General features: G+C 40.7%; 1 long non-coding RNA gene across 1 annotated transcript in view; it reads left to right on the top strand.

Moving 5' to 3' along the window:
* Positions 1-20,473, top strand: part of LOC120889090 (uncharacterized) — a 28,968-nt gene extending 8,495 nt beyond the window's left edge. Inside the window, exons 2-3 of the long non-coding RNA XR_013425010.1 lie at positions 2,336-2,390; positions 15,835-20,473. This is a non-coding gene — a long non-coding RNA (uncharacterized LOC120889090). The remainder of the gene's footprint in view (positions 1-2,335; positions 2,391-15,834) is intronic.
* Positions 20,474-26,296: the final 5,823 nt, after the last annotated feature.

Raw genomic sequence — 26,296 nt, 5'->3', positions numbered from 1 at the left:
GGGTGGGACAGATGTGAAAAGATTACAGAAAAATAGGGCTGAAATCCAAATTATGACACACCTGGAGCCTACCTCACTTCCAAGTCTCCTGTTTCTACACCAATCGTCATACATTCCTTATTATTTAAGGCAACTTAAATTGGTTGTTCACTACTTGTACCCAAAAGTCTGCTAATTTATAAAGCAAAAGTATTAAGAATTTGTGTGATCACATGGAGAAATGTTTATATCATATTATAAGTCACCGAAATGTAAAATACAAAATAATATACATGCAATGATAACATTATTGAAAGGTCTGAGAATACTTATAAAAATACTAACTTCTGGGCTGGGGATGTGGCTCAAGCGGTAGCGCGCTCGCCTAGCATGCGTGCGGCCCGGGTTCGATCCTCAGCAGCACCACATACCAACAAAGATGTTGTGTCCGCCGAGAACTAAGAAAAAATAAATAAATGTTAAAATTCTCTCTCTCTCTGTCCCCCTCTCTCTCACTCTCTCTTTAAAAAAAAAAAAAAAAAAAAAATACTAACTTCTTATAATAGATACATGCTTCTATTTCAATGAAAAAAGGTTGAAAATGTTATGGAAACATAAAGAAGGAATATTTAATTCTATCCAGACAAGTCAGGGCAAGCTTTGTAAGAAATTATATGAGCTGACATGGTGAGTAGTGTCGCTCACAAGAGGAAAAAGACAGATGCAATTCTAGGTCACATCTATTGTTAGGTTTGGGCAAATTAATTAACTTCTATTAGCCTTGATTTCCTCATTTATAAGCTGGGGATAATATTACCTATCTTGCAGAAATTGTGTTGAAATTTTAAATTATCACTACTGATCTTTGTTATCTCAAAGGCAAAGAGTCATGAAAGTACATGGCTGGTTTAGAGAGATTCTAATATTTTAATACATTCTAATATTCAGTACACTTGATACATGGGACACATGGCAAAAATGGGGCTGAAAAGCTAGCAGTACCAGATCATGAAGCAATATAGTGAGTCTTTTGAAGGATTAAGTTTCGAACAAGCTAGAGGCCTTATCCTGTTTGGAAAAGTCAGATTCCAGAGGTCACCTGAGGTTGCTCTTGGACTCTACCTGGGCCCACTGTGGCTGCTTAGAAATGTCTTGGAACTGACTGTCACTGTCTCAAAACCAAGCTGAAAGGAGGCTTGGAGGTAAATATCTTCAGGGCAGGATGCATTCATTGATTTCATCAGCAGGTTGTCAGGGAGACTAGCCGCTCAAAACAATTGGGAGAGCCATTCTGAGAGGGTCTGAAATAAGCAATTCTCTGTCAATGTTGGTGAAGTGGTTTTGTGGGCCTAGACTGTCACTGTGGGAACTTGAAGGCAAGGAAAGCTTGACTCTACAGTAGGGAGGAAATATATATATATATTTAAGCACCCCCAGATTTGATTCAATTCAATTCAGTTCCACCCACCCTCCCCTCCCCCCAAAAAACACATGAATTTTATTTATCAGTACTCAGTTTTATGGAAGCTTTGGACAGCTACCAGAACAAGTTCTAAGCTACATGGCATTTAGGTCTCTACAGTGCCATCTCCCCACAAGTACAGCAACCCAAATTCGCCAATCTGGCAAATGTTTATGATTTATAATATTAAGCAATGAAAATGACACACAATGAATTTATCAAAAGTTCTGATTCTCTGGAAATATGCTAAATTCCCTATAAATAAAGCTATTGATCCTAAGGAAAAAACAAACTGGGCACAGTGGTGTGCTCCTGTAATCCCAGTGACTCGGGAGCATGAAGCAGGAAAATTTTAAGTTCGAGGTCAGCGTCAGCAATTTAATAAAACCCTGTCTAAAAATAAAAATTAAAGGTGCTGGGATGTAGCTCACTGATAGAACACCCCTGGGTTCAATTCCTAATACACAAAAAGGAAAGCAAAGGAAGAATATAAAGAAAAAAAAAAGACTAAGAATAATTTTTCAGAAAGCGTTTTTTATATTACAACAAAAATCTGTTAGTTGAAGTAGACACCTAGACACAATCAATTTTTAAAAGAACATAGAGTACTTCTACAAAGATTTATTACTGATATGGGTTTCCTTTTTTAACTTAATGACTCACCAACAACATCCTTCAGAATTGGAAGCCTCTGTACTTTGAGAGACTGCCAGTTAGTCACTAATTTTTCCCCAAAGTGTAATGTGAAAGAATCTGCTGTGTAAATCTGAATACCATAAACCTGTAGGCCACGAATCTTTTTAAAACGGGTTGTCCTATTAATTGTGCCTAATGTTTGAGGATAGACTTGTAACATACCTTTACTGTGCTTAACTTCTATGACTGAACTTACAGCTGGAAGATCAGCAGCAGGTAGAGCCAGGACGGCAGCAGAGCTCTGGATCTTGGGGTAGGCGAACCTAACTTTACAATCACAGTAACAAGAACTAATGCCTTTGGGTTGGGTAGATACTCTTAGAGTTCTTGAATTTATTATCACAGGAAAGGGACTCTGAAAAGGAATGTGATTTTTGAGTTGTGTATATTATTATAGATTGCAGTATGTGATTTATGTAATTATTGGTACTGGAGATAGAACCCAGGGGTGCTTTACCACTGAGCTACATTCCAAGTCCTTTTATTTATTTATTTATTTTAAAATTTTGAGACAGAGTTTCACTAAATTACTGAGGCTGGCCTCAAACTTGCAATCTTCCTACCTCAGTCTCCCAAGTCGAAGGTAATATAGGGATGGGCCACCATGCCCAGCTATAATAAGTGTTCTAAAAGAAACGTGCAGGGGCTGGGGATGTGGCTCAAGCGGTAGCACGCTCGCCTGGCATGCGTGCGGCCCGGGTTCGATCCTCAGCACCACATACCAACAAAGATGTTGTGTCCGCCTAGAACTAAAAAAATAAATATTAAAAGAAACGTACATACTACTATGATAATGTCTAATAGTGAAATTATCTAGGCCTAAGAGTGTTGCAGGAGTTTTTTTGGTTTTGTTTTTGGTTTTGTTTTGCAGTGGCTGTGTTGCTGCATAACAAAATAAACCTAAACATAATAGCTTAAAACAACCACCTTGAAAAAGACAAAGGGATAACAGAGGAAACATTGCATTTGCTCACAGTTCTGTAATTTAATCTTATCCCAGCTGGACAGTTCCTCTATGTTCTTGTCAGTGGTTAATCACATGGCTGCATTCAGCTGGCACATGGGCTTGGGTACAACTAGGATTGTCTCCTGTAATCTCTTCATTTGCTGTCCCCAGCAGGATAATCAAACCATTTGTATGTAGGCTCAAGCCCTCTAAGAGCACAATAGCAGAAGCTTCTAGTCTTTCATAAGGCTTTGGCTTAGAGTTGATGTTACCGCTGTTGAGTCCTTGCTTCCCCAATGTTGAAGTATAACACCAGAGAAGCACGCCAAGGCAAGGTCAGAGTGGAAAGTAGAAGTTTATTAAAGGACAGCAGAAAAGACTTCTTCTGGAGGAAGAAGGTGTTATGCTCGAATTCGGGACCCCCCAAAGACCACCAGAGACCCAAGATCGATGTAAGCAGCAAAGAGGTGTTTATTGCGAGCTAGCTCGGTCTTCTGCGTGTGCACACACACAGCAACTGGTGACGCTGAGAGGCCCGAGCCCAAGGTTTGCAGCAGTTTTATACATTCTTTGGAGAGGGCAGGGACTTCACATACATCATAGCAAATCATCACACACCGCAGGAAAATCAAATAACAACTCTAAAACATGATTAGCACATTCACTGGTGGGAACAAGTTGGGTAGGAGTGATTGGTCAGTACAAAAGGGGGATTCATTTGAACTGATTGGTTTAAGCCAAGAGGGGTGTATGTGCTGAACTACATGGTTTCCTGCCGCAGTCTGGCTTGGCACAATTCAGGAGCCACTTGTCAAAAGAAATGAACTTTATTTTTAAAACCACACACGCCAAACCACACAGCTCCTCAGGAAAAACCCTCAGAGCCCAACTGCCACCACTGGCTTCCCACAAGCCTCTCAACCTCCCCCACTCCTCCTGCTCTTGAGGCCGATTGGCTGGGTCGTGTGGGTGGAGCAAAAATAAGGCCCCAATGAGCAGCTCTGTGGTCTGAAAGGGCGGGGACACAGCCCAAATGAGCATCACCGCAGAGGAGCCAATCAGTTGGCAGCTAGAAGTTGCCAATCATCAGCTGGCAGCTGGAAGTTTGCTGGGGCCCCTTTGGCTGTGGCTCTCAACAGTTTCCCAACTTGTTATCAACCACCATAAACTACTGGGAGGGTCATCTGGCATCCCAGGTATTTCCCTGTCTCATGCTGATTGGTGGCTGCTAGGGGGTTGCTATGGATCCGCACCTAGCCTGACTGAGTCAGGGACACCTGGCTCTGCAGATCTCTCCCGTTATTTGTAGATAAACAACTTAGCAGGGTGGGAATGTGCCTAGGAGTGCTCTGTGGGTTTTTCCAAGGACAAAGGTCATGTTCCTTCCTTGGACAGGCTTTGCTCTGAGATAGAGGCTGGTTTTTCAAAGGGGACCCAAGAGATGGAATCCATTAAAGGGCGAAAGTGTTCCCTCTTTTATAGTTCTTTCAGTGATGGAATGTAGGTGGGAAGGTCCGAAGGGTGGGGCACAGGTGGGCCAAAGAAGTAATCTTTTAGGACTTTTGGCTTAGCATCTTCAAATTTGCTGGGAGCTGTTTCATTAACATTTCTTTGGGATGGGCTCTGGGCCTTGGGGACATTAACATTCCTTGAGTTGTCCGGCTTTTCCCAGAATTCATTCTCAACCTGGCCTCCAGTTTCAATTTTACTTGATATTAGACCCGATTTACCTAACTACACTGACTACCTAACTTTAAATCTGGCTTCATTGACACAGTATCATATCTGTTTAAATCTACTACCAAAGCAGTCAAAGGGCCAACTCCAGAGTCAGGAGGAGGGCATGAATACTAGGTGTCATTCATGGGAAGCGGGGAGGAGAGCACCTTGTTACAAACTACCAGAGTGACATTAGGCAGTGATCTGAAAGATGAACAAAAATTAACTTGGGCAAAGAAGGAAGTGTTCTAAGCAAGAACAGTGGTATATACAAAGCAATTATAGCACAAGGTGTTTCTAAGTGACTGAAAGAAAATTGGTGTAGCTTGGAGTGCAGAAATCAAGGGGAAAGTGGCTATAGGCAGGGAAGGGCCAGACCATGCGGTGCCATTGGGAATCTTAAAGATGTAAGTGATAGAGAATCCCAAAGCAAAATGGTGAGGTAACTCATGCCTGTGAGCCCAGTAGTTTAGGAGGCTGAGGCTGAAGGATTGAAAGTTCAAGGTCAACTGATACCTCTGGTTATCAGTGACTAGTTCTGCTTCCTCACATGTTGAAGTTTGAACATTAGAGAAGCACGAGAGGCAAGGATATAAAGCAGGGTTTATTTAAAAAGAGGTAGCATTGACTTCTCCAGGGAGGGAGAAGGGGGCCATAGCTGGTATCCTGGTATCCCAAGAAGCAAGGTGTTCTGCCCTTTTTATATGTCTTAGGCTTCCTTCATTCTTCGCCCTTCTTCCCCTTATCTTTCTCCTTTCAGCTTACAAGAGCAGGCCTAGGAAATGCTGCATGGTGGCATGGCCAAAAGGTGGGAAACAGATGGGCTGAAGGGGGAAGGGCAGGATGGAGCAGCTGAGGACACATTAATTAACAATCTTATGGCTCTCTGTAGGGAGGGGCAATTCCTGCCACAGGTTATCTTAGCAACTGGTTGGAACCTGGCCAGGTTCTTGATAAGAGTGGAGGAAGAGCTCTGAAGGAATTTACATTTCAATTCTCCAGGGGACAGTCTCCAACTTCCAAGACTCACTCAAAATTGGCCTCCTTGATCCGACCTGACTTGATTTGCCTATCTATACTGGCTGCCTGTCTATTCTGGCTTCACAGCCATTGCTACTTAGTAAGATCCTGTTTCATAATAAATAAAAAAGGTTGGGGATATAGTGCAGTGGCAGAGCACCCTTGTGTTCAATCCCCAGTATGGGGGTGGGGGGTGGAGAATCCCAGTGCAAACTGGCTTAAGCAAAAATATAAATAAAAACAAAAAGAGAAAGAAGAATGTATTCGTTCCTGTTTCTGACAAGTCCAGTTGATTTCAAGTTTCTGACAAGTGCAGTTAATTTCAATCCAGGGTTTCAAACGAAATCATCAGGAATTTATATCCCTGGCTCTGAACTCTGCTTTCCACTTTGATGGCTTTTAGCACCAATGATGCACACATGATGAAGGCGGGATGGGAAACAAACCTTGGATCAGCAAACTTTTCTTTATTCAGTATTCAGCAGCAGAGTTGGTGGTGGAACCTAACATGGCTCATTTTGGGGCAGAAAATGGCGGCCACTGTAGTAGCCAAAGGTCTAGATTATACAGGCTTCGTTTAGAGTGGGCCAGGAGAGCAATTCCTGGGGTTCATTGTATTGGAGTCCTGCTGATCCATTAGAGTGGAAGAGAATGTGAATAGGGAATTTCCTGGGGCTTATTATATTGAGGTCATGTGACTTATTATATTGAGGTCATGGGGGTGGGGGTCAGGTGTCAGTCAGGTGAGAGTTCCTTTTGTGTTCCCTGCTCTGGCTGAGGCCTGGGATTTTAAATGTCAAAAGCATAGGGGATATGTCCTTGGAATTATTTTCCATATCCCTCAGTGGCTTTGTGTTCAGACTTCTGGAAAGTAGAATTCTGCAGTTCCAGGTTTAGATCCCCCGGATTTAAGTCTTAGGGAAAGAAAGTTCCTTTCTCTGAATAGCGTATGTTCCAGATTTGTATCAACATCAGTCTGGGGCCCAATAGCAATCAGATGGCACACTCAAACTGACATAATTCAAAGATAATTTACTTATAAAGGGACTATTTCAATGGGGTGCTGAAATTGCTTTATAACAACTTGCAAAAGCTGATTCTTAGCATTTCTTCCCAACTCTGCATGAGTGACTTCACATTGGTACCTTAAAATGGGTGATGATGGAAACATTTACACCACAGCAATTGGCAAACACTGCAAATTAGGGTAGCCTCCCCCCCCCCTCCTGAAAGCCCGCTCCCATACACAGTTGTTTACCAATCACCACTGAACTGTCTTAAAAGTGGGGCACCTTTGTTTGTCAGAGCACTCCATAGATGGAGAGAGGGCAAACAGGCTTGGGGTTCAAGAGTTATAGGGGTCAGGCTCAGGGATTAGAGGAGGGTGGGTCCTAACATGGGTGGTTCCTAAAGCAGGCAGTTAGGGTTGGGTTGGTATGAGGGAGTGGTGAGCCTTTCTCAGAAACGCCCTTGGGCGGCAAAGCCATATTTTTTCTTAAAATGGTGGCTGTCACTTAAGATGGCCATCCAGATGCTAAGCAAGGACCTTACATATAGAGTCCAGTTAGAAAGTCCCCATGCTTTCTTCTGCTGGAAACTCCCAAGGCTAGACAGTTCAGGGAACCAAGTCCAGTTCTCTTTTCATGTGCTTCCTTCTTCCCTTTGTTTCAGATTCACTTCTACATAAATCTTAAGCTTTTCCACTTACAAGGGAAATTATTATATGAAAAAAGGATTTCAAAACATTAGAGAAGGGCTGGGGTTGTGTCTCAGAGGCAAAGCTCTCAGCACCACATAAAAATAAACAAACAAAATAAAGATATTGTGCCTATGTATAACTAAAAAAAATTTTCTTTTAAATTAGAGAATTCATTTAATAGCATTGAGGCAATTCTTTAGTCATTTGAAAAACTGTTATGCTCGAATTCAGGACCCCCAAAAGACCACCAGAGACCAAGATCGATGTAAGCAGCAAAGAGGTGTTTATTGTGAGCTAGCTTGTTCCTCCACGCACACAGGAACTGGTGATGCTGAGAAGCCCGGAGGGAGCCCAGGGTTTGCAGCAGTTTTATACACTCTTTGGAGAAGGCAGGGACTACACATACATCATAGCATCTCTCAGCAAATTATCACACACCGTGGGAAATCATAAAACAACTCTAAAACATGAATAGCACATTCACTGGCAGGAACAAGTTGGGTAGGGGTGATTGGTTAGTACAAGAGGAGGATTCATTTGAACTGATTGGTTTAAGCCACGAGGGGAGTACTGCTGAACTACATGGTTTCTCAACATGTTGTCAACCACCATAAACTACTGGGAGGGTCATCTGGCATCCCAGGTATTTTCCCTGTCTCATGCTGATTGGTGGTTGCTAGGGGGTTACTAAGGGTCCTCACCTAACCTGACTGATTCAGGGCCACCTGGCTCTGCAGATCTTTCCTATTATTTGTAGATAAACAACTCAGCATGGTGGGTATGTGCCTAGGATGCTCTGTGGGTCTTTCCAAGGACAAGGGTCATGCCCCCTTCCTTGGACAAACTTTGCTCTGAGGTAGAGGCTGGTTTTTCAGTAGGAGGATCACAAGTTCAAAGCCAACCTCAGTAATCTTGTGAGGCCCAAAGCAACTTATCAAGACCCTGTCTCAGTGGTTAAGTGTCCCTGAGTATCATTAAAAAAAAAAAAAAATGGGCCAGGCGTGGTGGTGCATGCCTGTTATTCCAGGGGCTGAGGCAGAAGGATCAAGAGCTCAAAGCCAGCCTCAGCAAAAAGTGAGGCATTAAGCAACTCGGTGAGACCCTGTCTTTAAATAAAATACAAAATAGGGTTGGCAATGTGGCTTAGTGGGTGAGTGCCCCTGAGTTCAATCTCTGGTACCCTCCCCCTCCCCCCACCTGTAAACTCAGTGGTTCAAGAGGCTGAGACAAGAGGATCACAAGTTTGAGGTTAGCCTCAGTAATTTAGCAAGACCTTCATTCAAAATCAATATAAAAAAGGGCTGGGGGTGAGGCAATATAGCTCAATTGTAGAGCCCTTCTGGACTAGATCCCTAATACTACCATAAATAAATAAATAAATGATGAATACTCCACAGAAAGGAGCAAGCAATATGAAAAGGCAGTCCTATCAACAGACATGACATTTCACTAGTTATTATGAAAATAAGAATCCATTTTCCACCAACTTGTCTGCAAAATTTTAAACTTTTATCATATCAAGTTTTATATTGTAAGGGGGGTCCGGCGGAACGTCGGAGGGAGAGACCACACAAGAGACTTACTCCATGCAATTGGCAAAAGGGGATTTATTGGGGATCCATTCCAGCGCACTGGGACTCTGTGCCCACTCAAGAAGGGAGAGCAGCCCAGAGCCCAGAGCAAAGGTCAAGCAGAGCTTAAGTACACTTTTTGGAGAGGGTGGTGGGCTTTGCATACATCAGAACAAATCATCATGAGGCGCGGGGAAATTGAACAACAACTCTGAGATGTGACTGGCAAATTCATTGGCGGGAACAGCTCGGGCAGGGGTGATTGGTCATTCCTAAGCGGGGTACACATTCAAACTGATTGGTTCGGGCCTTGTGACAAACTGCACAGGGCCCTAGGCTAAATGGCTAGTAGGGTGTTGTCTTAACTATCTCAGGAATCTGGGTGTAACAGAGGAACTCAATAATACCTAATCTTTTATTTTTTTTATTTTATTTTTTTAAAGAGAGAGTGAGAGAGGAGAGAGGAGAGAGAGAATTTTTAATATTTATTTTTTAGTTCTTGGCGGACACAACATCTTTGTTGGTATGTGGTGCTGAGGATCGAACCCGGGCTGCACACATGCCAGGCGAGCGCGATACCGCTTGAGCCACATCCCCAGCCCAATACCTAATCTTTTACATTTTAAAACTTTACCCTTTCAATATCAGGGCTGGGGTTGTGGCTCAGTGGTAGAGTGCTTGCCTAGCATGCATAAGGCCCTGGATTTGATCCTCAGCACCACATAAAAATAAATAAAGGTATTGTGTCCAACTACAACTAAAAAATAAATATTTTTTAAAAAGTTTTATATCAGATAGATGGATAGACAGGTGAAAGGGTAAAGTTCCTAAGCTGCCGAGCCTGAGTTAAAATGTAAAAGACCAGGTATTGTTAAGTTCCTCTGCTACACCCAGAACCTAAAATTCCTGAGGCAGTTAAGATAAAGCCCTACTGGCCATTTAGCCTAGGGCCCTGTGTAGCTTGTCACGTAGGCATACAGGGCCCGAACCAATCAGTTTGAATGTGTACCCCACTTAGGAGTGACCAATCACCCCTGCCCGACCTGTTCCAGCCAATGAATGTGCTAATCATGTATGAGAGTTGTTGTTCAATTTTCCCGCGCCTCATGCTGATTTGTTCTGATATATGCAAAGCCCCCTCCCTCCCCAAAAAGCGTACTTAAGCACTGCTCGACCCCTCCCCGGGGCTCTGGGCTGCTCTCCCTTCTTGAGTGAGCCTGGAGCCTCAGCGTGCTGAATTGGATCCTCAATAAATCCCCTTCTGCAATTTCATGAGTCAGTCTCTTGGTGGTCTCTTCCTCCAACTTTTCACCGGACCCTTACACAGGAAGAGACAGTTTCATTCACTGTGTAAGGGAATTTCAGATCCAATTTGACTATACTTCTCCCCCCCTCCCTCTTCTCCTCTTTAGCACTGGGAATTGAACCCAGGAGCACTTACCTCTGAGGATTATAGCCTTGATAATTTGCTGAGGCTTGCCTCTAACTTGTGATCCTCTTGCCTCAGTCTCCTGAGTTGCTGGGACTAGAGGTATATGCCACAGTGCCCAGCCAGATATACTTTTAAAATTAAAATATAATTTTATGACCCAGCTGTCCTACTTCTCTGTGTTTACTCTGGATAAATGTTCAGACATACCCACAAAGAGATACACGGCTGTTCATCCCTACATTGGCTGCAAAATGAGAAACTAGAAACAGCCTAAATGTCCTTCAACGAGGGGGTGCTAAATGAATTAGGGCCTACCATGAAATGGAACACTATATGGCAACGAAAAGAAATGGCACATACATATGTGGACTGACATGGAAAGCTCTAGAGAGTGAAAAAAAAAATCAAGATAGAGAATAAAATACAGTATGATAAAATAAAAATATAAGCCAAATTAGGAAATCAGCCTAGGCGTCCATCAATGGATGAATTTATGGATAAAGAAAATGTGGTATATATGTACAATGGAGTTTTCTTCAGCCATAAAGAAAAATGAAATTATGACATTTGGAGGAAAATGGATGGAACTAGAGACCATCTTGTTAAGTGAAATAAGTCAAACACAGAAGGTTAAAGGTCATATGTTTTTTTTTTTTCATATGCAGGAACTAGAGAGGAAAAAGGAAAACAAAGGTGGGGGCAGACCTCCTAAAAATTAAAGAGAGATCAGTAGAAGAAAAGGACCAAAGGGTAGGAGGGGGAGAGAGGGGGTGGGGAAAATACTGGGGAGTGATATTAGCCAAATTATATTGTTATATTTGTACATGTGTGCATATATAACAATAAATCCCATAATTATGGACAACTATAATGCACCAATAAAAAATGTGGGGAAAAAAAGAATCTCAGAAGGAATATAACTATAACATAACTATCACTTAAATAAATAAATAATAACAATGAAAATCTATACATAAAATTAATATGCCCAATTAAATATTAAATATAATACATTATATTTAATATATATAGACACATACACATATCTGGAAAATTAGTACCTAAGTATTTATATTTTGGAAGGGTAAAAGAATTGAAGTTTTTTATCAAGTGAAATTTTAAAAAAATTTTTTTTAGTTGTAGATAGACACTATACCTCTATTTTATTTATTTATTTTATGCAGTTCTGAGAATCAAACCCAGTGCCTCACATGTGCTACACAATTGCTCAACCACTGAGCTATAATCCCAACCAGTATCAAGGGAAATTCTGACTTTATTCGTAATGTTTGATTTTTTACAATGAGAATGAATTATTTCTTGTGTGATCAAACTTTTCAAAAATATTACATTTATTTATTTATTTGGGGGTACTGAGGCTTGAGCTCAGGAACATTCAACCACTGAGCCACATCACCATCCCTATTTTGTATCTTATTTAAGGACAGGTCTCACTGAGTGGCTTAGCGCCTCACTTTTGCTGAGGCTGGCTTTGAACTTGTGATCCTTCTGCTTCAGGCTCCCAAGCCACTGGGATTACAGGCATGTGCCACGACATCTAGCTAAAAAAAAAAAAAAAAAAAAAAAAAATGGCATGGTTTGTGTTTTTTTTAGTTGTACTTGGACACAATGTCTTTATTTTATTTATTTTTATGTGGTGCTGCGGATCAAACCCAGCACCTCTCATGTGCTCTACTGGGGAGCCACAACCCCAACCTCTTGGTTTGTCTTTGTGTTAAACAGCTCTGAGATAAAATATATATATATTATAGAATTCATTAATTTAAATTGTTCAATTCAATGGTTTATATTATATTCATAGAGTTTTGCGACCATTACAGCAATCTAATTTTAGAACACCTCCCAAAAATAGTCACTTCCCATCCACCCTCACTAGCCCAGCTCTAGGCAATGATGAATCTACCTCTTATCTCTCTAGATTTCCTTTTCCTAGACATTTTATATAAGTAGAATCACACAATATGCAGATTTTGAAACTGGCTTTTTTCACTTAGCATAATGTTTTCAAGTTTCATCCACGTTGTACAAGTACACGTATGAATTTTTTAGTCTAACAATCAGTGGATGGATAGATGGGTTCCATTACATGGCTATCCATTCCATTGTATGGATATAACATTCCCTTATATGAATTTTATAATACCACATTTTATTTATTCATTCATCAATTGATGGACATTTGAGTTATTTCTAGTTTGGGCTAACTGTGCACATTCATGGACAAGTTTTTGTATGGATATAGATCTTCTTTTCTCTTGGGATCTACCTAGAAGTGAAATTTCTTAGTTATATGGTCACACTTAACCATTGTGAGAAACTGCCAGACTGTTTTCTAAAGTGACTACACCACTTCACACTACCACCAGGAGCTTTGTCTTTTGAAAATTGTACTATAGGTAAAGTTACGAGAATCAGTAGCTGTTTTCCTTCATTTAAACTACACCAAAGCCAAGCACAGTGGTGCATGCCAATACTCCCAGCAACTCCAGAGGCTGAGGCAGTAGGATCCCAAGTTTGAGGTCAGCCTCAGCAATTTAGCAAGATCCTGTCTCAAAATAAAAAATAAAAGGGGCTAGGGATGTGGCTCAGGGATAGAGTGGTGCAAACCCCAGTTCTGCAAAAAATAGATAAATAAAACTACACATAAACAATAAAATAAACTATCCAAAAAAGTATTTTAACCCATAGTCCTAACATAACCCATAGTGCAATTTTTGAAGTCATATATATATTATGTGTGTGTGTGTGTGTGTGTGTGTATATATATATACACACACACACATACATATGTGTGTATATATATAAACTTGGTACATATATAAATATATACACACAAATATGTATACATGTACACACACACCTATACATATATACTGAAAAGCAGTGTGTGTGTTTAATAAAATTTTCAGTAAAAAGGGCTGGGGTTGTAGCTCAGTGGTAGAGTACTGGCCTGGTACATGTAAAGCACTGGGTTCTGTCCTCAGCACCAGATAGATAGATCGATAGATAGATAGATAGATAGATAGATAGATAGATAGATAGATAAAACAAAGGTATTGTGTCCATCTACAACTAAAAAAAATTTTTTTAAATTTTGTAGTAAAGAGCAAAACCCTGGATAAATACCATGTTGGGAAGTCCTCTGGGCTGAGGGGAGGAGATGTTAAGGGCTAGAGTACTACAGTCATTGGCTAGAGTGGTCCAAAAGGGCAGGGGCATAAAAAGCCTCTTGTCTTGGAGGATGGAGGAGAACACCATGAGTCAGGAACCCTATTTCTCTGCTTTGTCTGAGACTTCACAAGGTACTGAATTAGGAAGGCTTGAGGCATAATAGACGTGATTAGAAACAGAATCAGTTTTAGGGGAAGAGTTTTTCTGAGAATCAGAGCCTGCAGAACACAAAGCCCCAGTTTTAAATTTTTTTAAGTTTTTAAATTGTTTTATGAGTCAAGGTCTCACTAAATTGCTGAGGATGTAAAATTCTAAGCAGCTGCGTGGGAAAACCTGAGTAAACAGACACCATATTCTAATTTATTCACAAATTATTCATACCTCTCTTTTTCTCCCTCCACACTGAGGATTGAACCCAGGGGTGCTCTACCACTGAACTACATCCACAACCCATTCATTCATTTATTTGTTTGTTTGTTTGAGACAGGATCTCCCTAAGTTGCCGTGGGTGGTCTTGAATTTGGGATCCTCAAAATTTGGGATCCTCAGTGTCCAAGCAGCTGGGATTACAAGTGTGTGCCACCACATCCAGCAATTTATGCCTATTTGAAGCAACCTGGGCAACTGTACTCCAGCTTTGTCTATAGTATTTGCATTTTCTGTAGGCACAGCCTCTTGGGTAATGGGTTCTATATTTTAGTGCCTGCTATATAAAGAGGTATTTCCTTTTATTTTTGTTGGAAGGACTATTGGGCTTCAAGAAACAATGCCTATGTTTGTGTTTTTAGGATTTGAGAAAATAATCCACGATTTCTTCATGAGTTTAAGGTTGAAATTTTTGCAAATGGAATCTTTTTAATTCTTATCAACATACATGATTTTCTGCCCTTGATCATTTTTAGTGTCCTTCTCTGGATTTTTTCTTGCTCTATTATATATCTTCAAGAAGCAGAGACTCTGAAATATTCATCATATAAAATATTCTGTGGCCCAGCACTCCTTCGATTACAGTCACCTCTTTTTTTCATTTTTGGCAGTGTTGGGGATCAACTCAGGGCCTTGCTCATATCAGGCAAGTGCTATATCCCTGAACTATATATTCCCTGCTCAATATCTATCTGCCCCCTCCCCTCTTAATTTTTTTTTTCTTGTTGTAGATGGGCACAATATTTTATTTTTATATGGTGTTGAGGGTTGAACTCAGTGCCTCACATGTCCTAGGCAAGTAAGTGCTCTACCACTGAGCCACAATCCCAGCCCCATCTCTCTCTCTCTCTCCCTCTCTCTCTCTCTCTCTCCCTCTCTCTCTTTGGTACTAGGGTTTAAACCTGAAGGCATTTTACCACTGAGCTATCTCCCCAGCTTTTTTTATTTTTTATTTTGAGGCAAGGTCTCACTAAATTGCTGAGGCTGGGCTTGACCGTGCAATCCTTGGCCTCCTGAGTCCCGGAGATAATCTTTCTTTTTCTACAATAATCCCCAGGTGTGTTTTCAATAATTTCCCCTGACACATCTCCCAGACCTGTGCTTGCCAGAGATTGAACCTTATTTGAGAATTCACTTTTGATTCTTCCATCTTCACATGAACTGAGTCCAACCAAAACAAAAGCTGTACTTGAGATCATAATCTTTCCTTTACCGGGTACCTAATGGACCTTGAGAAAGTACCAAGCAGTGTGTTGAATATGTGGAAGTGAGATTAGGGCATTGTTTCAAACATTAAGAAACGGCAGTCCATAAGAAATATAGTCCAGAGCCAGGTACCATGGCACATGTGTGTAATCTCTGTAGTTTAGGAGGCTGAGGCAGGAGGATAGTAAGTTCAAAGCCAGCCTCAGCAAAAGCAAGGTGCCAAGCAACTCAGTGAGACCCTGTCTCTAAATAAAATACAAAATAGGGCTGGGGATGAAGCTCAGTGGCCAAGTGCCCATGAGTTCAATCCTCAGTACATGCCCCCCCTCAAAAAAAAAAAAGAAAAAAATATAGTCTAATAGGGGAGACGTATGAATCTAGGTGTAAATGCTATGTGTTCAATTCATCTCAAGGAAATTATTATTACTGCAATTAAAAATTACCACACACTGAATGGATTAATTCAACACATTTATCTTCTTACAGTTCTGGAAGTCAGAAGTTGAGAAATCTGTCGTAAGGGCTATTAATCCAGGTATAAGAAGGACTGGCTCCTTCTGGAGCCTCCAGGGAATTGCTCCTTCCAGCTTCTAGAGGTATCTGCATTCTTTGGTTCATGGCTAAAACAGTGAGGTACCACCGTAGGGGCAAGGGGCAGATACACTCCTGAGGTCTTAATTCGTGTCCTATTGTCTGTCTATTCAAAGTATCACAAAAACTGGATGCCCCAGAGCCTCTGGTTATAACAGGGACTCAAGACACTGCCTCTGCTAAAAAGTGCTGACTCTTCACTTCCTTGTGCTGATGCCTGATAGGTAACTAAAAGCAGGATAAAACTTGGCATCTCTGCCTTCATTTTGTATCTGTTTCCTTTATTACCTTAAACTTGGGGTCAAATTGCTGCTCAGCTCTTCATGTAGGCATACTAATTACTTAAGGAGTGTCTGTCTAAAAACTAGTAGTACAAGGTTTATTATCCTAAATTTACCTAACCTATTTCATCCTCATTCAAGAGTGAGGACACCGACATAAGAGTGACTAAGGTATTTTCAAAATTTGCATGAACATCCAACTGCTGGCTTTTACAGTGTCCTATTCCTGATTCCCTGGAGCAATACCTAGAAGTCTTCAGTCATTGCTCTATACCTTCCAGAAGCAGCAGAGACTTGCAGACAGGTCACTCATCCAGGATCAAAAGTCTGGTAGATAAACATCTTGCATGCAAATATAGATTGCCCCCTCAAGCAGTAAAGACTTCTCTGGAGCCACCTGGAAAAACCAGAACTGACATCATGATAAACCAGGTCCTTGCCCACTGCAATGACCAAATAAAAGACTCAGCCCTTCTTTTATTCAGGTCTTAGCAACCTGATATCTCTCTCTTACTCCCTTCTCTCTTCAGACATCTGACCCACCTAGATAATTTAGGATATGCCCCCTTCTTAAGACCCATAATTATATCTGCAAAGTTCCTTTACCATGTAAAATAATGTGCTCACAGGTTCCAGGGACATCTTTGGGGAGCCATCTTTCAGCTTACCACAGAAGTCAAGATACCAACGATTTAAAATGACACTTGAATATTGAATAGTAGCAACTGCTGACATTTACTGGGCCTTTGCTCTGTGCCAGACATCTTACTAAGTGGTTTACATGTAATTTCTCAGTGCATCTTTACACTAACCCTCAGAGGTGGTGTTTGTTATTATCTCCACTTTACAGATTAGGAAAATGAAACATGAGAGGTTAAATGACCTGCCCAACACCCCAGCTAGCAAGCAGAGGAGTCAGGATTTGAATAAAAGTGTCTGACCCAAGCACTATACTGTACTGATAAAATATATATATATATAAAGGAGGAGGGCATTTGAGGACAAGGAATCAGTGTATTGAAAGTCACAGAAGCTTGAAAGATCACAGAGCCTCTGTGTTCTAACTAGATACAAGGGGAAGAATGGTGAAAAATAAAGGTGGGAAGGAAGACAAGAATTCCATGGTGGTAGACTCCAATGGTGGTGATGGTAGGGGAGGAGGTTCTGTTAATAATAGTGAATCATTAAAAGAATATAGATCAGATGATTGTTGAGGAAGATAGCATTTTCAAAGTAAATCATAGAGGAGTAGTTTTACAACAGGAAGACATGCTCTAAAGTTAATCTAAAGATCCTGGTAAGGGGCTGGGGATGTGGCTCAAGCGGTAGCGCGCTCGCCTGGCATGCGTGCGGCCCGGGTTCGATCCTCAGCACCACATACCAACAAAGATGTTGTGTCCACCGAGAACTAAAAAATAAATATTAAAAAAAAAAAAAAGATCCTGGTAAGACCAATGCCTGAAGAAAATAAGGCAGGTGGGGACTAGAGAAGGGGGACAAATGGAAGTGACACAGAAAAGGCAGGATCCAAGGGTCTTTCAGATTATATGAATTTGGGTATTGAGAGAGATAAAGGGAAAGCCTTTAGTTCTGGCATGGGTAACTGGCTGTCAGCAATTGAGCTGAGCAACAGAAATTTCAAATATTAGTGGGGTGCAGTGGCACATGCCTATAATCCTAGCCACTCTGGAGCCTGAGGCAGGAGGACTGCAAGTTTGCAAGTTCAAAGCCAGGCAGAGCAATTTAGCGAGGTCCTAAGCAACTCAGTGGGACTCTGTCTCAAAATAAAACATTAAAAAAGGACTAGAGATGTGGCTAAGTGGCCAAGTGCCCCTGGGTTCAATCTCTGGTACCAAAAAAAAATAAAAGAAATTTCAAACATCAGACTATATAATATAAGGGCCTTTTGAAAAAAAAAATAGTTGTAGATAGATACAATATCTTTGTTTTATTTATTTGTGTGGTGCTGAGGATCAAACCCAGTACCCCATACATGTGGAGCAAGTGTGAGCCACAACCCCAGTCCTAAAGGCCTCTTTTTGATTGATGAAGTAAACAAGGGCTTTCTACCCTCTGAAAAACTGGACTCTTTTGATACTTAAGAAAACCACAGTCACTCAGGTCTAATAGCCCAGTCCCAATGCCGCCACATTCCAATTACCTGGTCTGTTCCTGTTCCCATAATCTAATGGAACTGAAAACAGTAATATCAACAAACTACACATAACATATTCAAAACTGGCATAATCTTGCTCAGTGAATGGAGTAGACATTCACAGGAGACCCCCTCACCCCCAAACAGAGCCTTTTTTTCTCTCTCTAGGGAGGTTGCAGACTGAGAAGACAAGACAAAGGCCACATGAAATAGAGCCAGAATACAAGGGACTTTATAATTAAGTGCTAAATTACAAAGTAAATTCCATTTGGAGAAATTGATGTTATTGTTAAACTAGGACAGCCAGGAAATATATTTTTATTGATCATCCACAGCCAAAGTGCCACCTGGGAGGTATTGTTTCATTTTCTGGGGAGAATAAAGGAACATCCCTAGGTCACACAGTTGCTAAGTGGCCCAGCCAGGGCATGCAGTCAGGAAGAAATGTCTCATAGCCACATCTCTAGGAAGGCACAGCCCAAGTTAGCTGTGCCTGGAAGGTACGCAGAGTCTTGCACAGCCAGGAATGCATCAGGGAGTCAGAGAACCTCCTGAGTAATGCCAGGGAGGCAGGATGGTAAAGGCGATCCCCCCTCTCACTGTCTTGACAAAGCCACTCTCCCACTGTCTTGACAGGGTTACAGTGAGGATGAATGCTGGCAAAGCATGGAAACCGAAACCATGAGACCCTTTTTTAGGTAATTGGGACTTTTCATTTTCTTTTTTTTTTTTTTTAAAGAGAGAGTGAGAGAGGAGAGAGAGAGATAGAGAGAGAATTTTTAATATTTATTTTTTTTTTAGTTCTCGGCGGACACAACATCTTTGTTGGTATGTGGTGCTAAGGATCGAACCCCGGCCGCACGCATGCCAAGCTAGCGCGCTACTGCTTGAGCCACATCCCCAGCCCCGGGACTTTTCATTTTCATGTTTCTGTTCCTGACAGGAGGCATGAGTATGTTAAATGCCAAACCAAATTAAATTTCAGATGGCTAGAACATAACAGGTAGTTCATGCCTTGAAGGCTGTTCTACTACGCCTCAGCATATCAAGAACAAAGTAGAAAGTTGTTCTTCTATCTTAGCACATTGAGGACAAAACTGATAATGGACAACAATCATTCTCTGAAAGGTCATGAGAATTTTAGGCACCACATTGATTGTATCAACTAGAATCCAAGCCCATATTTCTGGCCTCTTAGAAAACCTAATCATTATGCTCATTGTACAAAACCCACCATATGCAGTTTCATTCTTGATTAAGGAAAGTTATGTTATACACTTAGGAAAGTTAAAACATATAAGGATACATTCTTTTAATTTCTATAAACCCTCTTTTACTTTACATAGGAATTTATGATGAGCATACTTAATATTGGTGGAAAGTGGACTGATGTTTACAACTTACTTTTTATTGAGAAAGATTATAAAGATGTAAGAACTAGTGCACCTTGACTGAGAAACAAAGAAACTCTTTGAGAAAGCAGCTCAACCAGTTTTATGAGAATAAATTTAGGAATTAATTAAAGTAGCTTTATAAGACATATTTTTAGAATAATGTTAGAAATATTATTCTATTTAGATTCTTGGGTTTAGAATTCTTAAGTTTTTAGTTGTATGGGCTTCTGATATGTTTTAAGAATGTTTATAAACTTTAGGATATTTTAAGTATAAGATTTTAAGAGGACTTTTTTAGATGGGAATTTTAGATTAGAAATAAAAGTGCAGTGTACTTTAAAACTGAAAGGTTAATGATAGGTTAGGAGACTTAGAGTCTGGTTACGTAGTTTGGCATTAGTTAATAAGAAAATAGCATATCTTGAGGAAAATAGTACATCTTGGGAAAATCTGAAAAAAAATGTAAATTAGTGACGCATTTTATTAGTGATTGATAACTAAAGGTCACATCCTGGAAAAATGTAAATTGATGTTACATTTTTCTATACCCCTAATTATGGTTAAGGAAACGTTATATCTTGGCAAAGTTTTGAAATTGTATAATCAATGACATATTCTGAATCTATAATGATGAGAAAAATTGCAATAAAAGATGACCCAGAGAAAGCTGCATTAGAGTTCTCTCTCTCTGGAGATTGCTCCAACGGAATGACTCCTGTCTCATCTTTTCGCCTAAGCCACTTGTCCTTCAGGACTCCCTGGATCCTGCTAGGGCAGGACCCCGGCAGCAGGACACCACATAGGTCGTTCATCATCCCAGAAAGGACACATTCGGACTGGAGACTTCAGTTTACCTACCACCGCTGCACCTTTGAGGCATTTCAGTTTGGCAATAAACATAAAAAGTTTAGTAACACAAGCATAAGCCTGGAATATTCAGTAACTGCTCACTGTCATGAATAATTATGACAAAATAACGACTGACCGTGAAGAGACTGTGACTCAGCGTGCCCCACCTCAGTCCACCTAAGTCCCACCTAAGGACTTTCCAGAGTCTGTGGAAATCAGGCCAGCTGAGCATTCCAATCACTGCTCAGTTGGAGTCACACTTGAGATACAAAGTGTTATTGGTGAGAACGATGACTAACTATGACTAACTAGCAGAGTGATTTACATGCAAGTTACAACTTGGCCTTTTTCCTGTCAGCACAATTTACAACTATCTTCTAGCTGCCCGCCCACTTCAGTATTAAAAATTGTTCCAACACTCCCAGCAGTAAAGTGCAGCCAACCAACTGACAAAAGGTTAAGGAGAAGTGTACACATGTGGGCTGGACTTTTCCAGGAAGACAAAGGGCAGATGCTATCCAAGGAGTGTTGCAAGTAAGGAATTTTCTGGTCTTATGCAAACTCTGATAACCTTGGGCAATATTGTGGTTTCACATCTGGTTTATATTAACTCATACTAGAAACACATAATGAGTGTCCTAATTCTTTTCAAGTGGATTTTCCTTATATTGAAGCTGTGTCCTTCTAGGCTGCTTAATAATTTTAAAAATCAACACTGAGTACTACTTTGAGCTCAGCCTTGACTTCAAATCAAATGTGTCATTTCAATGTTTAATAAGTAGGAATTCAGTTTTTAAACAGTCTTTTGAGGTGTGATTTTCATATTCCATGAAACTTACCCATTTTAAGTACACAATTCAATACTTTATTTACTTATTCATTTATTTTGGTACAGGGAATTAAAGTAGATTAAACAACATGCACTGGATTTCAGCAGGAAGAAAAAAGACAGATGCACAACAAACAGGGACACATTACACTGAGCTACATCCCAGTCCTTTTTTTTTTTTTTAAACCCTGAATTGAACCCAGGGTGCTTTACCACTGTGCTACACCCCTAGCCCTTTTCATTTTTTTCCGGACAGGTTCTTGCTAAGCTGTTTAGGGCCTTGCTAAGTTTCTGAGTCTGGCTTTGAACTGGCAATCCTCCTGCCAAACTGACTCCCAAACTGCTGGGATTACAGGCCTGTGCCACCGTGCCTAGCCTTTTCTTTTTTGAGACAGGGTATCACTAATTTGTTGAGGGTCTTGAGACTGACCTCTAACTTGTGATTCTCCTACCTTAGCCTCAGTTGCCCAGATTACAAGTATACACTACCACACCAAAATAAAATCCAGGACTTTATAACATATTTACAGAGTTGCTCAACCATCACCATAATAAGAATTTGTTTTTGAACTTATTTTTTATTTCAAGGAAAATAATAATTTTCAAGGAAAAATGATATGTTACAAAACTCTGCAACCAAAGTTACTAACTCAACTTTGAGTTTGACTTGAATAGCCGGCAGTGTCTGTCTTGCTCTGCTCTTTCAGGCCCTTGTGTTTGGAAAAACAGTGTCTAGATGTGTGTATTGCTCAGTTCACTCTGTGGCTTGGCTGTTACTAGATTCTCCCTCCCCTCAAGTGAATGACGACTGAGTAGGAAGGGGCTATTACTTTAGGTCTCATCAACACACATGCAGTCAGTGACTAAATGACTCCTGATGTTACTGATAAGTGCTTTCAAAGTACAATAAAATCAGTTATTTTTAATAAACCTTGACAGCGCTAATGGGAAATCTCATGGTTCAACAATATCAGGTATTTATACTTCTGGTTTTCAACCTTTATTTTCCTTTTACCCATCTACTAAGGTAGTCACTATGAACTTGAAAATGGATAAATCTCTTTCCAAGTTCTTCCTTTCCCCACATTGGCTTTTTAAATTTGATTTGCTTTCCCTTTGAGTTTGAAATACTTACTAATCTACTTTTTTGTTCAAAGCCATACTCAAAACTGTCTCCTTTCTCTCCTCTGTTCACAAATTAATCTCACAGCACATTCCAAAACTTTACTTATAAAAGCCTTATATAGCCGCACGTAGTAGCACTTGCCTGTAATCCCAGCTACTTGGGAGGCTGAGGCAGGAGGATCACAAGTTCAAGGCCAGTCTCAGCAACTTAGCAAGATTCTGTCTCAAAAATATAAAAAGGACTGGGGATTTGTCCCAGTGGTAAGACACCCCTGGATTCAATCCCCTTTGCCAAAATAAAATAGCCTCACACGTACAAATGTAAAACGCTAAAGTTCTATAGGGAGTTGCATTCAAAATCTCAGTCTCAAGTATCCTACTTTCTGATCAGGTCTGAATCCTGCTTTCCTATCTTCTGCCTTCCCCGCTCTAAGTTTATTAATTCTTCCTCTGCTTGAGACCTATAATCCCTCGATCCTAGAATCATTTTACTGTCACATCCTCATGTCTTTCCTCAACCAGCTTCTGTCCATGATTATTACCTACTCCTGTCAAACTTGCCCAGCAAAACCAACTCTCCCAGCTTCGCTTTTGCGCCAGTGCAGTTCAACATGGCTAGAGAGAAACAATCAGCCATCTGGAGCTGTTCACATTGAATCATGACCACTAACCTCAGGTGAACCCTTTGTTTTGCCTGACAATCTTACAATCCTGAAATCCTTCACTGTCTTCACACCTCTTTTTGCCTTGAACTTTATTCAGCTGATAACCTTACCTTATTTCCCTAAGAAAGAGAAGGATCCAGAAAATCTCATCCAGCACATCCTTTGCCTTCCTGGGAGCTGTCATAGATAAACTCTCCAAGCTTCTGTCCAAGGTCATCTTCTCCATTTGGATATAAATCCAATATTCTCTCAGCTTTTGAGACATTACTTCAGAAATTAGCCCTCACTACTGCACAAATTTTCCTTTCTACTAAATCATTCCCATCGGTTTTATCAAGACACTTTAAAATATCCTCATTTGGGCTGGGGATGTGGCTCAAGTGGTAGCGCGCTCGCCTGGCATGCGTGCGACCCGGGTTCGATTCTCAGCACCACATACCAACAAAAGATGTTGTGTCCGCCAAGAACTAAAAAATAAGTATTAAAAAAAAAATAAAATATCCTCATTTTAGCAGTTTGATTAGTTGAGCTGCACAGGGATCTAGGCCTGGAGGTCAGCTTTAGCTCCCCAATTTTTTCAGCCACTGGGCAGTGACTTGGCTGCGGTCACTCATTGCCTAGGTCACCAAGCCCAGAGAGGACGGGCAGGGCGGCCTCAGCTTCAGTCGCACCTGGTTCCATCGCACCCAGAGCCACAACCTCACTGGAGCATGTTCTCCAGGGCCCAGATGATGTCTACCAAAGAAAAGCCTCAGAGACACAGTATCAGAAAGGCCAGGATGACACATCTGAGACTGAACTTCAGCAATCAATAAAATGAATATGAATTTTCACTAAAATAAATAAATAAAATAAAATAAAATATCCTCATCTTAACATGTGATAAAGCCACCTCCCAACACAATGTGGGAGGTAGCCCTATCTTTCTGTTTCCTTTATTTATTTTTTTAAGAGAGAGATTTTTTTTAATATTTATATTTTAGTTTTTGGCGGACACAAAATCTTTGTTTGTATGTGGTGCTGAGGATAGAACCTGGGCCGCACGCATGCCAGGCCAGTGTGCTACCACCTGAGCCACATCCCCAGCCCTTTCTGTTTCCTTTAAACAAAACTTGAAGGCATCGTCCATACATGCTATCTCCAATTCTCCTCCCATTCTCTGTTGACCCTATTCCAGTAAAATTTTTATCCCCACTTTTATTATCAAAGTCACCTGTGAGGTCTGCATTGTTAAATCCAATGCTCAGTTCTGAGTCCACATCTGATTTTCATTAGCTTTTGCCTTTATTATTGCATTTGCCTCCTAACTAGTCTCCTTGATCTAAGGACCTCATCTTAACATGAGAATAGCTGGATGACGCAAGCAAACAGCTAAGCTGTATAGAGCTTTGCTAAATTTCTGCGGCTGAATTTGTGACCTTCCTGTCTCAGCCTCCCGAGTCAATGGGATTATAGGCATTACAGCCACACCTTTTTTTTTTTTTTTTTTTTTGTGGTGCTGGGGATTGAATCCATGGCCTTGTGCATGTGAGACAAGCACTCTGCCTACTGAGTTATATCCCCAGCCCACTCAACATATGCACTTTGAGAAGACACAAACATTCAGATTATATCAACACCTCTTCCTCTAGGTGGTCCTAAGAAGATGTCTTCAAGCTGGGTGTGGTGGTACACTCCTGTAATCACAGCAGCTCAGGAGGCTGAGGCAAGAGGAGTAAAAGTTTGAGGTCAGCCTCAGCAACTTAGTGAGACAATGTGTAAAAATCTTAGAAAGGTTATGTGCCAGGGGAGGGGGGCAATAGCTCAGGGATAAAGTGCCTCTGAGTTTGATCCCCAGTACCCCTCTGCCCCCCAAAAAGTGTTTTTTAAGAAGGAAGTGATCAGTTGTGTCAAGTGCTACTGAGAGGTGGAGTAAACTAAAACAGAAAATTATCATTGGATTTGCAATGGAGAAATCACTGAGAAAGAGGTTTCAGTGCAGTGGTGGGCAGACAGAAAGCCTGATTACAGTGGGTTGAAGTGATCAAACAGGCTCAGGATCTAGAAGTTCTAACTAATTACAGGCCTTGGGCGCATAGTTTAACCCCTTTGCCTTTCAATTTTCTTATCTGCTGAAAGGGAATCATAACTTCTTCCTCAAAAAAATGTGATACAGATTGAATGTGAAACTAAAAATTCTTAAACTACATGCAAAATTAACTTGAATATTTTAATGTTTGTTATCATGTTTAATGATATATATTTTTAAAATGGGAAAGACTCTAATATGTATGAAAGGCCTTCTGTAAAATCCTTATGTGAGTGTGTTTGTTTCTGTGGTGCAAGAGACTGAACTCAGGGCCTGGTGCATGATAAACATGTGCTGTACTATTGAACTACATCCCCAGCCCTATATGCTTGATCTTATTTAGTTTTGACTATTCCAAACATAAAAACACTAAAGTGTTGTCACCTCTTCTTTAAAAATATCAAACCATGTCTGGGAGTGTAGTTCAACTGTAGAATCCCTGCTTGGAAAGTAGGAGGCCTTGAGTTTGATCTCCAGAACCAAAAAAAATTTAAAAATAAAATAAAATAAAGAGCTGGGGATGTGGCTCAAGCGGTAGCTCGCTTGCCTGGCATGCGTGCAGCCCGGGTTCAATCCTCAGCACCACATACAAACAAAGATGTTGTGTCCACCGAGAACTAAAAATAAAAATTAAAAATTCTCTCTCTCTCTTTAAAAAAAAAAAATAAAATAAAAACACAAAGAAACAACAATAACAAAAAAAACACCTCACCTCTTGGGCTAGGGATCTGATGGTACCAAGTTACAGGTAGTTAAACAAGTTCTGGTATGCTAATGCACATAGGATAACTATATATAAAACAATAATGTGCCATATATTAGCTTCAAAAAGCTATAAGAAATGTTTTTTGTTGTTGTTGTTGTTTAAAGACAGAGATTTTCAATATTTATTTTTCAGTTTTTGGCAGACCCAACATCTTTGTTTGTATGTGGTGCTGAGCATTGAACCTGGGCCCACGCATGCCAGGCGAGCGCGCTACCGCTTGAGCCA

Source organism: Ictidomys tridecemlineatus, chromosome 8, assembly GCF_052094955.1.
Source record: "Ictidomys tridecemlineatus isolate mIctTri1 chromosome 8, mIctTri1.hap1, whole genome shotgun sequence".
Classification (NCBI taxonomy): domain Eukaryota; kingdom Metazoa; phylum Chordata; class Mammalia; order Rodentia; family Sciuridae; genus Ictidomys; species Ictidomys tridecemlineatus.
The sequence above is the reverse complement of the archived record's forward strand: the minus strand, read 5'-3'. Positions and strand labels throughout refer to the sequence as shown.